We start from the raw sequence: 12,889 nt of genomic DNA, 5'->3' as shown, positions 1-12,889 counted from the left end.
GAGAATAATTTGACTAGACAAGTGATCGAAACTATCCGGAAATGTTTGGGAAGATTTTGTGCATACATTCATATATGAGGACTGTCCTATCGAGTGTATGTGTTTGCCACATTAGGACGTGAGTTTCACTACAATGTTTTTTCTCTATGTTTCATTGTTTCATTTCTCATAAGATTTACAGATAATGCATGTGAAATTGACGAATTATTCATCAATTTTTTGTTTAATTTGGAAAAAAATTGGGTTTAATTCAAAGTTTTGCATTTAATTCGAAAGTGCAGTTTATTTTTTAAATTATTAAAGAATTTTTTAATTAAAAAACAGTGCATAAAAAATTCATGATTTTTTTTCAATCACTCAGAAATTTTATATAAAAAGAAAATCCGCACTCCCTATAAGCGCATGGCACGTGGCACCTAGTTAAAATGGGAAACCGAATGTGTCTCTCAAGATTATGAGTGCAAGCAGGACTCCCCATCCCTCCAATTTAGTAATGCCGCCCAACAGGAAAGTCCCTATTAAGAACGGCAACTCATGTATAAGGTTGGTAGACCAATATAGAAACCAGTTCCCATGAGGAAACCTTGTAATTATCAAGATAAGAATAGAAACAAACTCCGATGGAAGTCGACCAATAAGGAAAGACTCCCGTTAAGGCAAGTCTCCTAAACTGCCTTGGACTCTCTTCTATAAAAGGACCCCATGCTCATAGGTATGCATCTTCAATCACCCACAATAGCTTCTAGCCTTCCAGTATCATTATTCTCCTATTTGCTTGGATCTCTTGTGTGCCGATTTCTGCGTCGGAGTGGGCTGTCGGAGTCCACACTCCGGGACCCCTAATGCTTGTTCTTTGAGTGCAGGACAAGCATAGATTGGAGCTCTACCATTCATCAATCCTTGAACCAGATTTCCTCATCAACAAATATATAGGACGTTGACATGGTTTTCATTCCTAATTTTAATGATATTTGTAGTGGCACCCTGACCTAATACATAAGGCTTTTCATTCTAGCCCGATTAAACAGGGAGAAAAGGATTAATGAAGCGACTCTTAGTTGCTCTTAAAAATCACATTTATTAGTCAAAATAGAACATGAAAATTGAAAAACAGGCTTTGCTGCGGTCGGATAGCGGAACGGGATATTCAAGATTTTTATGCATACCCTTCTCATTCTCCACACTTAAAAAAGCAGAAGAATCCCATTAAGTAATGGTTATAACGAAAAAGTTGTATTTATTGGAAACAAAGAGGCTTATTAATGTGACTGTTGATGGCTTTGATTTCTTCTTCTTCTTTTAGACTTCTTGTCATTGTGTTTCCTATCGTAATCAAAGTGTTGTCTAACACAAAGATGATCGCAACCCTGATTGAGAAATATAGGGAGAGGATATATAGTCAATCCTAGGAACACCTTAACCAAGGATAAATTGAAGATAAACTTATTCAAGGATTTCTATCTTAAACCACCCCAATGTGCAGACAGCATAGTACTAAAACCCAACAAGTTGACTCGAATGTTGGCCAAATCAACTTGACTCAGGAAAAAATCGGGTCGAATTATTGAATCACTCGACGAGTAACTTTCTAACATAATTTTTAGTATTCAGTAGTAAAACCCACTAAAAAAATTTGTTGGGTATGAAGCGATCACCCGGTCAAGTTTTCGAGTTTTGGAACCGTTGAAGTATAAATGATTAAATAACACCAACCGTTGATACCGCCGAAAGAGGTGGTAGAAAATACCTCTCTCTAAATTTAGGGAGAACATCTCTCCCTGTTTAACGATTGCCGATTCTACTCCTTACCAAACAATAGGATCGGAATGGATATTCGGGGAAATGGAATAGTATTAGAATTTTATTTCATTGCCGATTTATGATTCCTGTGATCCAAACACACCCTTATAGCTTAAGTTTTTGAAATAATTGGTTGTTTCACACCCTTACGGCGAACCCAACAAAAGAGGGGCCACACCTGAGGGTGAGAGGGAGTGTCGGAAGTATAAATGATTAAATAACACCAACTCTAACAGCTTGAGCATTTGGAGTAATTGGTTGTTTCAGAGGAACTTTAGTTGAAAGGCACAAGACATGTCTAAATGTTAGGGGTGTCTTGTCTAAATGTTAGGGGTGGATATGGTGTTTTGGATATTTTAGCAAATCATGAAAGAGATTTGGTTGCAAAAATGGAAGGGCCGTGGGTCAAGACATTGCCCAACTGCTTTTGTGAGGGAGCCATTCTCACGTATTAGAGGTCGCCATCAGTGCTAGCCTCTGGGGGTGGGAACCGACAAAGACAAAGCGCGCTAGACGAGACCTTTTCTTCTTCTTCTTCTTCCTCTCTGGGGTCCACCAGGCAGAACGGCTAAACCACCACCCTCTTGTTTTTCAAATCTCAAATCATATCTAATAGTCTATAATTCCACCTCTTCCTCTTTTTCATGTAATTATCATTAGATTATCCTCTCTCTAATCAATAAAAAAAGTCTAGCTTTTTCAAGAATTGTATGATAATCTTTGGGAAATGAAATGTGGCAGCTAAGTATGGCAAAAGTATCCATTAACAGGTTTTATTATGGTGTTGAGGAAGATAATATCATAATATTGATGCATTATGGATTTATGATTGAGGAATTTTTTAATGTATTCTTGGTTATCAGTTTAATTTTTAAAAACTACAACAATTGCACAAGTGGGTAATGTTGGGGTGAACCAGAAAAGTTTGAGTAGACCCTGATCTAAGTGTTGGCTAAGAAAGCTTACCTTAGTAAGAGGAGTAGCTATTGGACACTTCTTCTCTCAAGTCTTGTTGATGGCTTTTCAGAAATTATAACTGCTTTTAATGGCTAAATTTAAAAAAGTGTAAAATGCAGAGGGGTGAAACTAATAAAAAATAGGGAGTTTGGAAATCAATTTCCACTACAAGAAATTGGGTTTTTACGATGACCGCCTGTAAAAGTTCGCCGGTAAATCCTAGTTTCTTGTAGTATTCAGTTTTATTTATTTATTTGATACAAAATGCCCTATGAGTTACTCCAAAAGCATGCTCTTTTTGCCTAAACTCTTTGTTCTTGAGTCGATATTAAACTTGGTGCAACTTAGGCAGACTCTCGGGTTGGGTTAGTTTTTCCCAACCCGATTTAATTTTATGTTGAGTTAGGGTTAAGGCCTCGGACAACCCCACGCCACTGAGGCCTTGGACAACCCTACCCCACGCTGCATATGACCCTTTTCTCCTAATTTTGTTTTAATTTCAAAATTGTAGGGTAATTTTTTTTTCTTTTGTATTTTTTCTATTTTCATCACAGGTCAACCTGAACCCAACTAGTCCCACCTAACCCGATTTGTAAAATCAAGTTAGGTTAATGTTGAAAGATTTATAGGCGGATTGCGTTAGGGTTGACCTTCCTCAACCCAAGGTTTGGGTTGGGGTTTTGGGTTCTCGATTTGGGGTAGGGTGTGCCTCAACCTGACCCAACTTGGCCCAAGTTGCACCTCCTAATTAAACTTAAATCGTTTTAAATATGAGAAATGAAAACATAACAAAGATTAGACAAAGCAATCATGAGTCATAGAAGCTACTGTGGTAAAAGTAAAGTTTAGTGCAGTAATTAGAGGCTTTTAACAAGTGAAACTTTTGGACCATTCTATAACTTTTAATGACTAATGATGAAATATTTTGCATTGGAGGGAATATTATAGATTAGAAAGAGTTCAATCTGGTGAACCCAAGTCCAAGAACAATAACAGATTATTGGAAATTTCCATGAGACTTACAAATATTTGAAGGGTTAGGATTATGTTGATGATTTACGGGGTAGAACCTATATACCTTGTGGCCCAGAAATGAACGGTTTGGATCATCCTACGAAGTGGGCCCCACAATACCTTTTGAAAAAGACTGACTTCACACACACAGCATATCAAATCTCTCAAAAAATGTACTGTATCGAAAATTGTACAGTAGTGAAAGAAATTAGGGGTGCAACTTGGGTCGGGCTCAACCCGAACCCGTTGGGTTCAACCCGATTTTGGCTCGGGTTGGGTTAGCAACTTGGCATTTCCTTGGGTTGGGTTGGGTTAGGGTTGCGAAAAGCCAACCTGATATAATTTTGGGTTGTGCTAGTGTTTAGGCCTTGGCAACCCGAACCCGACTTCCGTCCTCTAATTTTATTTTGGTTTTCTATAGGTAATTGTGTTTTTCTATTTGGCCGAAGGTGAACCTGAACCAACCCGACCCAATTTTGGTTTGATGGGTTGGGTGAGGGTTGAGAAGTTTAGAGGCACGTTGGGTTAAGGTTGACCCGATTTTGGTTAGATTGGTTGGGTGCGGGTTGAGAAATTTAGAGGCGGGTTGGATTAAAGTTGACCATCCCCAACCCGGGGCCAGGTTAGGTTAGGTTAGGGTTGAGGGATCGCTATCTCGGATTGGATTAGGGTTGGCCTCAACCGATCCAACCCTACTCGAGTTGCACCCCTAAAAGAAATCCAACGGAAATGTGAGTACTCCAATTAAAAGGGTGTCTAATTCCATATCTTTTGGAATCTTAGGAAACATGAAGAGCTGTGTGTGGCCCCACTGGCCGCATGGCCTTGAAGCTGAAACCTGTAATTGGACAATGAAAAATCAGAGTCCTTTTCAACCTTTTGAAGTGGACCTTGTTTCATAAATTCCTTCATAACAAGATCTAATCATATGATCCTGCTGTAGGGCACATGAAAAAGAAGCAGCACTACGTTTTAGGACAATTGTTGTACGTTGTTTTGCTCTCTAGTGACATGGTGCCCTGCATACACGTTCAGCCCAACAATACAATGGGGCCCACATTGTTTGGGTGATCTAAACCATTAATTAATTTGTTTGGCACTGATGTAGATAGGCTGTGACCCAAAAATCTTTGCCATAAGATGATTCTAACCCTCCGATCCATTGAGGTTTCTATACTATGTCTTCCATTTAAACCTTCACAAATTGAACTGTTAGGGTCATCCTATGAAGAGATTTTTGGGTCACGGCCTGTCTACGTCAGGGCCCAACAAATGAATGGTTTAGATCACCCAAGCAATGTGGGCCCGCATTGTTGGGCTGCACATGCACCGTATAAATCCTCTTTTATAAATACATTATGGGATTTGCTAGGGACCATCCCAAAAGCCATTTCGCGGACAGTCTGTTGCATGAGAGAGCAGCCACATCATGAAGACAAAATCTATTGAAAAGTGAGCCTATGTGGCTGCTCTCTCATGCAACAGACCATCTTATGCAATAGGTTTTGTCTTCATGATGTGGCTGCTCTCTCATGCAACAGACCATCCGTGAAATGCCTACTGCCATGGTCCCAAGCAAATCCCATATATTATAAATACAAGTAAGAATTTTTTGCCAACTAAATATAGCAAGGTGGTAAAACGACCAAAGAAGGTCGATTTAAAAATAACACCCATTTAGGGTTGTCGTAAGGACGTGCAAAAAGGCCAAGATGCCGTTTAAACATGATTTACCCATATAGGTTTCTTTCTCCCACTTTGTAACTTCTTGACTATCTACTCATGTAACTATTCTTGTTCTCCTTCCATCATTCATCGGTCAAAGGTCACCATTCTCCTCTTGTGGGTTGCTTGCTCCCGTTCCCATCTTGCGGGTGGTCATCATTCTCGTCTTAAGGATTGTTCCTGCCCAAATATGGCTGAGTGCATGAACGATTGTTGTGTAGAATTGGGTCCCGCCTTCTGTCTGGTTTGGATGGAAGGGATGCCTAGCCAGTGACCATGCTCACAGACAAACGGTTAGGGACACCCGCAGTGGGAACTCCAGGGGAACCTTTCGATACTCAACTTAGACAGAAGGAACAAAATGAGAGCTGAACACAAAGGAAAGGGGGAATGGTATTGCTCGGAAGTTCGTATGGAATGTACGCACCTCTGGGATTAAATGGGCAGTTGCACATTACACTTGGAGTGGAGCATAGGGTTCCCTTTCATAGACGGAGGTTCCGTGACTCGCGGTGTGAGTGACAACGACGTGACACTGTGTGATTATCGGTTCGGGCACTGACACTGGCACTGGACGAGTACGACTACCAAGGATGTCGAGTCCATGATGTGATGTATCATAAGGCAATCTGCTGTTGATAGTGATTGATCAAGAGATCGCAGTGATAACCAGGAATTTGTGGTGATGGAACCGCGTACGGTGTCTAACAGGAATGGGGCTTGTGAATGACAGAACCTTGTACGGTTTTGGTGAGATTAGAGTGAGGATTGGATGGATGTACAATCCTTGGAAGTAGAGAACTGGCGGATCGGCAGGCTCTGTGGCGATGTACGACCCCTGAGTGCTTGTTGTCTGACCGAGGGTTGCGAGGGTCTCGGCATGTTCTAGCCTTTGGTCCTGTCTCACAGTGGCAGTCAGCTGTAGGTAGTCGATCGCCTGCCGGCCAAGGGCTCTCCTCTCAGCCAAGGTATCGATGAGGCCGTGTGGCGGCACTCGATTGTGGACCTTGGCCACCGAGGACCTTTATCGGTTGGGCTATTATGGTTTGGGACTCTGCGAGGCGGAGTGGCTAGTGGTACTCGATCAGGGGCTGCGAGACGGCCTGACTGGTTCAGGGGTCTGTGGGCCTCCCTTGAAGATCTTCTTCGATTTTCTCAAGCGAGGCAGGTGCACTGGCTGAAGTAGGTCGCCACATGTCATCATGCTATTGACGGGTCCGATTTTATCCCCAACAAGGATTATGTAAGTACAGAATAACCACATATGTGATGTTTAAGCTTAAAAGAGTCAGGTATTGAAGTACTCTTACCATGCTTCATAAATTATAGGATCATTGACCTTGCTATAATCTTTAGCATTTGCCATTTATTCTACATTGCTGGTTGTGTTAAATGGTTTGCATGTCATCATGTGAAACCTGTTAAGTCCACATCAACGGTCTCTTTAATTTAGTCTGTTTTTAAAATCTTGTATCTCACATCTGTCAGTCCTTGTGATGATAATATCATCCACATACACCACCCCCTCCGAGTGTATTGACAAAGGAGGAGTTATCCGACTTGGTTCTTCTGTATCTCATATTTTTAAGTGCTTGGTGGCATGGTTCTAAATATCAGCTTAAAACAACACAAAATGGTTGACATGATTTCGTTTTCACCCCTACCGAAATGAAATTCTTTGATTGACTTGCATAGATTTTTTATAATGTTTTGGTCATTTTGACCAAAATGTTACCACTTTGGTATGAAAATTCCGGAATTTCGGTCGACATAACAAATTTATAACCCAAATTACGTATAGAAACTTGGGTTTGCACATTTTTGTTTTATGTGTGTATTTTACATTTTCTGACTTCAGTTATGTGTGTATTTTTCCCATTAGATTCCATTTTTGGTTCAATATATTCAAGGGTACAACTCTCTAAAGAGAAGTGTGATTTTTTAATAGATTATACTCCATGCAATCAATGCTGATCTTGGTAGGGGATGATGAAGCTTTGGTGGAGATGTAAAGATGATTGATGCTTCAATGCTCGTTATTGATGTCACTTAAGACAAAAATTTGCCCCCACTACTTGAATAATTGATGTGCGTCCGGATTCGCAAATTTTCCTTCAATATACAATCAAGCCCAGTAGACCAAATCTACCGATGTCTAATGGATGTCTACTGACGTTACGCGCTAACAAAAATTGACTCGAAGGACCCTTGGATTTTGGCAAGTCTGATATATTGGTTTCTGTTTTTGTGAAAAACAAATAACCAGAGAGAAGAAAACGAAAATGGAATAAAAGATAATTTAGAAATCTCTAAAGAGGGATTTCTAAATTATGATTTTAGAAAATGGCATGTGTGCTTGGTTATGATTATGATTTTTATCCTTAGATTCTGTTTTTTATTCTGATTATGATTTCAATCATGTCTGGTAACTTACATAAATAATAATTTTCATATTTTTGGAATAGAATCACATTTGGTCGATAAATTTTTTTTTATCAAATACAAGTAGTAGAGAATGATACTTGTCCGAATGATATTGATATACACATTGTTGGAGAATTTTGTTAAGAAATCTATCTTTAGGAATTTCTGTTAATATTAATTAATATAGATCTAATCTATCAAAGTAATTATGTAATGACTGTGATTAACTTTTCTTTAATAACCCTAAGATTTAGGCTTTGGATCGATGGATCTAAATTTCAAGGGTGGGGATCAACGATCCATCGTTGATCAACCCTTGATCGTAAAATTTAATCACTCTTTTCCCTTCGATTTGCCTAGATCCGTAGATCTTAGAATCTATGGCTAGTGAAGGTTAGATCTAAATTCTCTAATTAAAAGAAGAATATAATTTCCGTGGAAAATAGCACTTAAAAGGTGGAAATTTTTTGAATTTTAAAGTGGAGGGAAGAAACCCACGTTTTTCCTCGTATGGAAAAACGTGCATATATATATATATATATATATATATATATATATATATATATATATATATATATATATATATATATATATATGTGTGTGTGTGGGTCCACCTACAAATTCTTTCAAAAATCCATTATAGTATACTATACTTTAATTAGAAATAGCATTTTCAAAACTACTATATATATATATATATATATATATATATATATATAATTAAGGTAAGTATCAATGAGTGTATGAAAGATAAGTTAAGAATGTTGGGGAGGGGAAAGTTTCCTTTTCTTTTTAGAGATTTGATTTCCACTTGAAAAGGAATCTTGAACTCCTTCTTTTGGTATGATTGACTCTCTTATGTAAAATTCAAATCTCAAAATTTTAGGAGATTTCTTAAAGGATAAAATCTAGAAATTTTTGGGAATATGAGCAATCAAATTCCAAATCAAGGGATTTGATTGTGAGCAACTACCATAACTCTTTTCCCTCTCTTTTATATATTACCTATATGGTAGTCATGGGAAATCAAAGGAATTGATTGATGGCAACTTATCATAACCTCTCACCACACCATAATTTCCAATCTTAAATTAAGGAAAGTAAAATAGTATAAGAAGAGTGATGCACTCCTCCCATTCTTGCACAAAAACGTGGGAATAGAGAGAGAGGGTCACTTTAAAACAAAAAAAAAAAGGAGGAAGAAGGGAGAAGAGAAAAAGGGGAAGGGAAAAACCCTAGTCATCTTCAAGCTTTGTAGCATCACAAGTAAGTATAGTGTACATATTTATATTTAAATCTCTTGCTGTTTTAATACCAAAACCAGGACAGCTATAGTGCTGTCTGCGTGATATATACTTGCTGTTTTTAATACCTAAAACCAGGACAAGTGCTGCCTGTGTGATATTTAAATCTCTTGCTGTTTTAAACACCAAAACCAGGACAGCTATAGTGCTGCCTGCGTGATATATACTTGCTGTTTTTAATACCTAAAACCAGGACAAGTGCTGCCTGTGTGATATTTAAATCTCTTGCTGTTTTAATACCAAAACCAGGACAGCTATAGTGCTGCCTGCGTGATATATACTTGTTGTTTTTAATACCTAAAACCAGGACAAGTGCTGCCTGTGTGATATTTAAATCTCTTGCTGTTTTAATACCAAAACCAGGACAGCTATAGTGCTGCCTGCGTGATATATACTTGCTGTTTTTAATACCTAAACCTGAACAGCTATAGTGCTGCCTGTGTGGTATTTGTACCTTAGACAGGGCAGCAGTTGTATCGTTGCAGGTACCCTGCTGACCCCAAAGCCAGGGGCTCCTCCCGATAAAGAAAATATGAAAATGATTAAAAAGGACCTAGACCAAAATAAGTTGACCTATTTCACTTATTGATTTGCCTACATGAGCCATCTTGTCCTACTGCGATTATAAGATTAAGCAGGTGATAGCTAAACTTTGCTCGTATGGCTTTCAAATTATACAACAAGAATGGTGAAGTATCTAAATCTTTATGTTTTCGAAACTATTCTATGATAAATGAAATTTTGTCTCTTGTATTATATATTGGAAATGGAATCTGATTTCTAATAAAGATTTATCCGTTTAATTGTATTTGTCAAACACATGAAGCAGTTTGGAAATATAAGAAATATCCAAAGAGGAAATGGGAAAGGGTGATGGGAAACCTTGAGTTATCCCCGTAATAAAAGGTATACAACTTGGGAGAACCGCGCAACTCCTAGTTGATGTTGGAATCCTACGGAGACCAAGAGTCCCTAGGCGGTATGATCTATCGTAATAAGTCCCCGCGGAATCGACCGTGTTGGCAAGGGCAACAAGCTAGTGGGAGCTGGAGTGCCCTGGGTTTAAATGAAATTGTTATGATAAAAATGTGGTAAATTTATAATTGTTCCAAATGTTATTGAATTATTATCTTTCAGTTATTAGTACATTTGATAATCCGAAATGATTTTACTATTCAGTTGCAGAAGATTTTGGCAAAACATTCTTTTGTAAAATTTCAATTGTCTTATCTATAATATGGATCTTGATATGTTATTTTAAATTGAATTCTTATACTGGTTCAGTTTCTATCATTCTGCTGACCTTATTTTCTCCCCAGGACTAGAGAATTCTAATGAGGGTGCATTTGCGCACAAGGATGTCTAGGAGCGTAGGATGATGGGAGCAAATAATTATGGAAGACGATACCCTTCGTCAACCCCTTTGAATTTATTTTAAATTGGCTAGTTCGAAACTTTACTTAATTGAGTAATTGGTTTTAAGTTAAAGTTATTGTAAGGAGACATTTGGAAATGGAATAAGAGCGATGGCTATTTAATTTTCATATATGGTTTTAAGAAAAAAAATACTATGGGTATTTTGGCAGGTGTTCGCTTGTAGCGATCCGGTCATGGAAATCGGGTTGTTACAAATTAAAATATATAGATCAAGAAAAGGTTAAAAATAGCCTGTTTTAATGGATCGAGGCACGTAAAAAATGACGCTATCTTTAGAGTCAAAACACCCCCGTCTGCACTAGGTTCACCTGCGTTTGGCTCCTAAGATTCAACCATCCTTTATGGTCTCTTACGTGCAGAGAATTGATCCCACGAACTCGTCAATTACCCGTATCGCAAACACAATAAAAGATAAAAATATAAAATATGAAATCAAGAACAATATGTAGGGGGTTTTAGTTTTTTTTTCTTTTGACAAAGAGAGTTTTTTGGAAGAAAAGGACGCTTCCTTTTTTAAGAGATAAGAGAGGGTTGAGATAGCCGTTACAAAATTTAAGGGGTGAGACGTTTCATACGTTTCACGCTCCTAAAATCTCTCCAACTCCCCCAAAATATCTCTTAACGTATAGTACCTACTAAGTTTCCTAATAAATAGGAAAAGATAAAACAAACTTGTCTTATTAAATTTTAAATGACTAAAAATCCTAACAATCCCCCACATGATTTAAAATTTAAAATAAACAGGCAAGCGACTTTACTGTGCAATGGGCGCAGGTGTCTTCCGAACTTGAACCTACACTTAGTGTTAGTAAGTTTCCGTCTGAAGGAGCCTTAGTGAACTAAGTCTTGAATTAGGTCATTGAGTTCAGACTTCATCTTACCACACATACAGTACAGGCAATTACTTGAGTTCTAGTTGGTTTGGCCCTTTATGGTCATGAGCCCATATCTTGTTTCATGAGTGTCTTTAGGGAGTAGCCCACCTTCCCACAGTAGCGACCTTACTACCACACTCACATAGGTGAGTCCTCCAAGGGTGCTCTGTGACCTACACCCTGCAGAATTCTGCCTTAGACTGATTAAGAGATATATTCAACCTAAATACCGTCACAGTCATGAGCACTGTCACCATAGGAATGAGACTAGGGAATACCCCTCAAAATATTCAGTGCTCTTCCCAACCACCCTACAGCTTCGTTTTTACCCATTGAACCTCCTTCATGGGATCTCCAATCATAGAAGTTGGGTGTCCACTGCGGTGACTATCTTATGGGCTTCAGTCAATCCCCTCGATGAATTATCACTAGCCTCCATGCTAGTACCTTCTTTTTTTTGTTTTGCTTTCAAACCTTATAAGGTCTAAAGCCAATAATCTTTAACACGGTAATCAATAGTGTCCACAATACCCTTTCACATTGTGATTTTGTCAAATATATGTCCACCAATTTATGCACGAAATAATTTGGAATACCCCAACATGTATGAGGAGTTACCCCTACATTTGAGCAGTTGATAAACATGATAACCAATTATATTTGTGCTAATGTGCATCTCCACACAACTTACAAAACAGTAAGTTTTTTCATAAAGCAAAATATAATCTACAAATCATGATTTTTTATTTTTTTTTATCATAATAGAAGAAGCATACACAGATCATCAATTTACACAAATATTGATCAGTATTTATTTCATGAAGTTAATCATTTAATATATGAGTGAGATATTTCCTTTTCTAATGCTATGGTATTCTTCAATAATTTTGATGGGGGGTTGGACTAAGATGGCGTGGCCAGTCATAAGTTTAGGTACTTCAACCTATGTCAGTAAGTCCAATTTCAATACCATCCTCCTCTTCTAAATGTGCCATGTACATCTAGACGTGTCTTTTATAATGATGTCCTAGCAATAGAATTGACAGGATATTATATTGCACTATTGTGCAAATACACTAGCAGGGCATCCATGCACTTCATTGTTCTACTATGAAAATTCAAGGAAGGACAATTCTTCAGTATATAGTATCATTAAGAAAAATCATATAGGCATATCTGCAAATATGACGGTCGTGAGAATTGACAGAAGGGTATCTTTGTACTCATGTGATGTAAATCCAAGCTAACAACAATGCATTTAGTCTTGCTTGCTAATAATGGTTCTAATATATTTATATCTTAGTTTGGCCTAAGGTCACCTTTGTTAACAATCAACTGACAATGAGACATAGT

This window comes from Tasmannia lanceolata, unplaced genomic scaffold, assembly GCF_043159265.1.
Source record: "Tasmannia lanceolata isolate RefF3 unplaced genomic scaffold, GAP_Taslan_0.1 ptg000015l, whole genome shotgun sequence".
In the NCBI taxonomy this organism is placed as follows: Eukaryota; Viridiplantae; Streptophyta; class Magnoliopsida; order Canellales; family Winteraceae; genus Tasmannia; species Tasmannia lanceolata.
Note: the sequence above shows the minus strand (reverse complement) of the source record.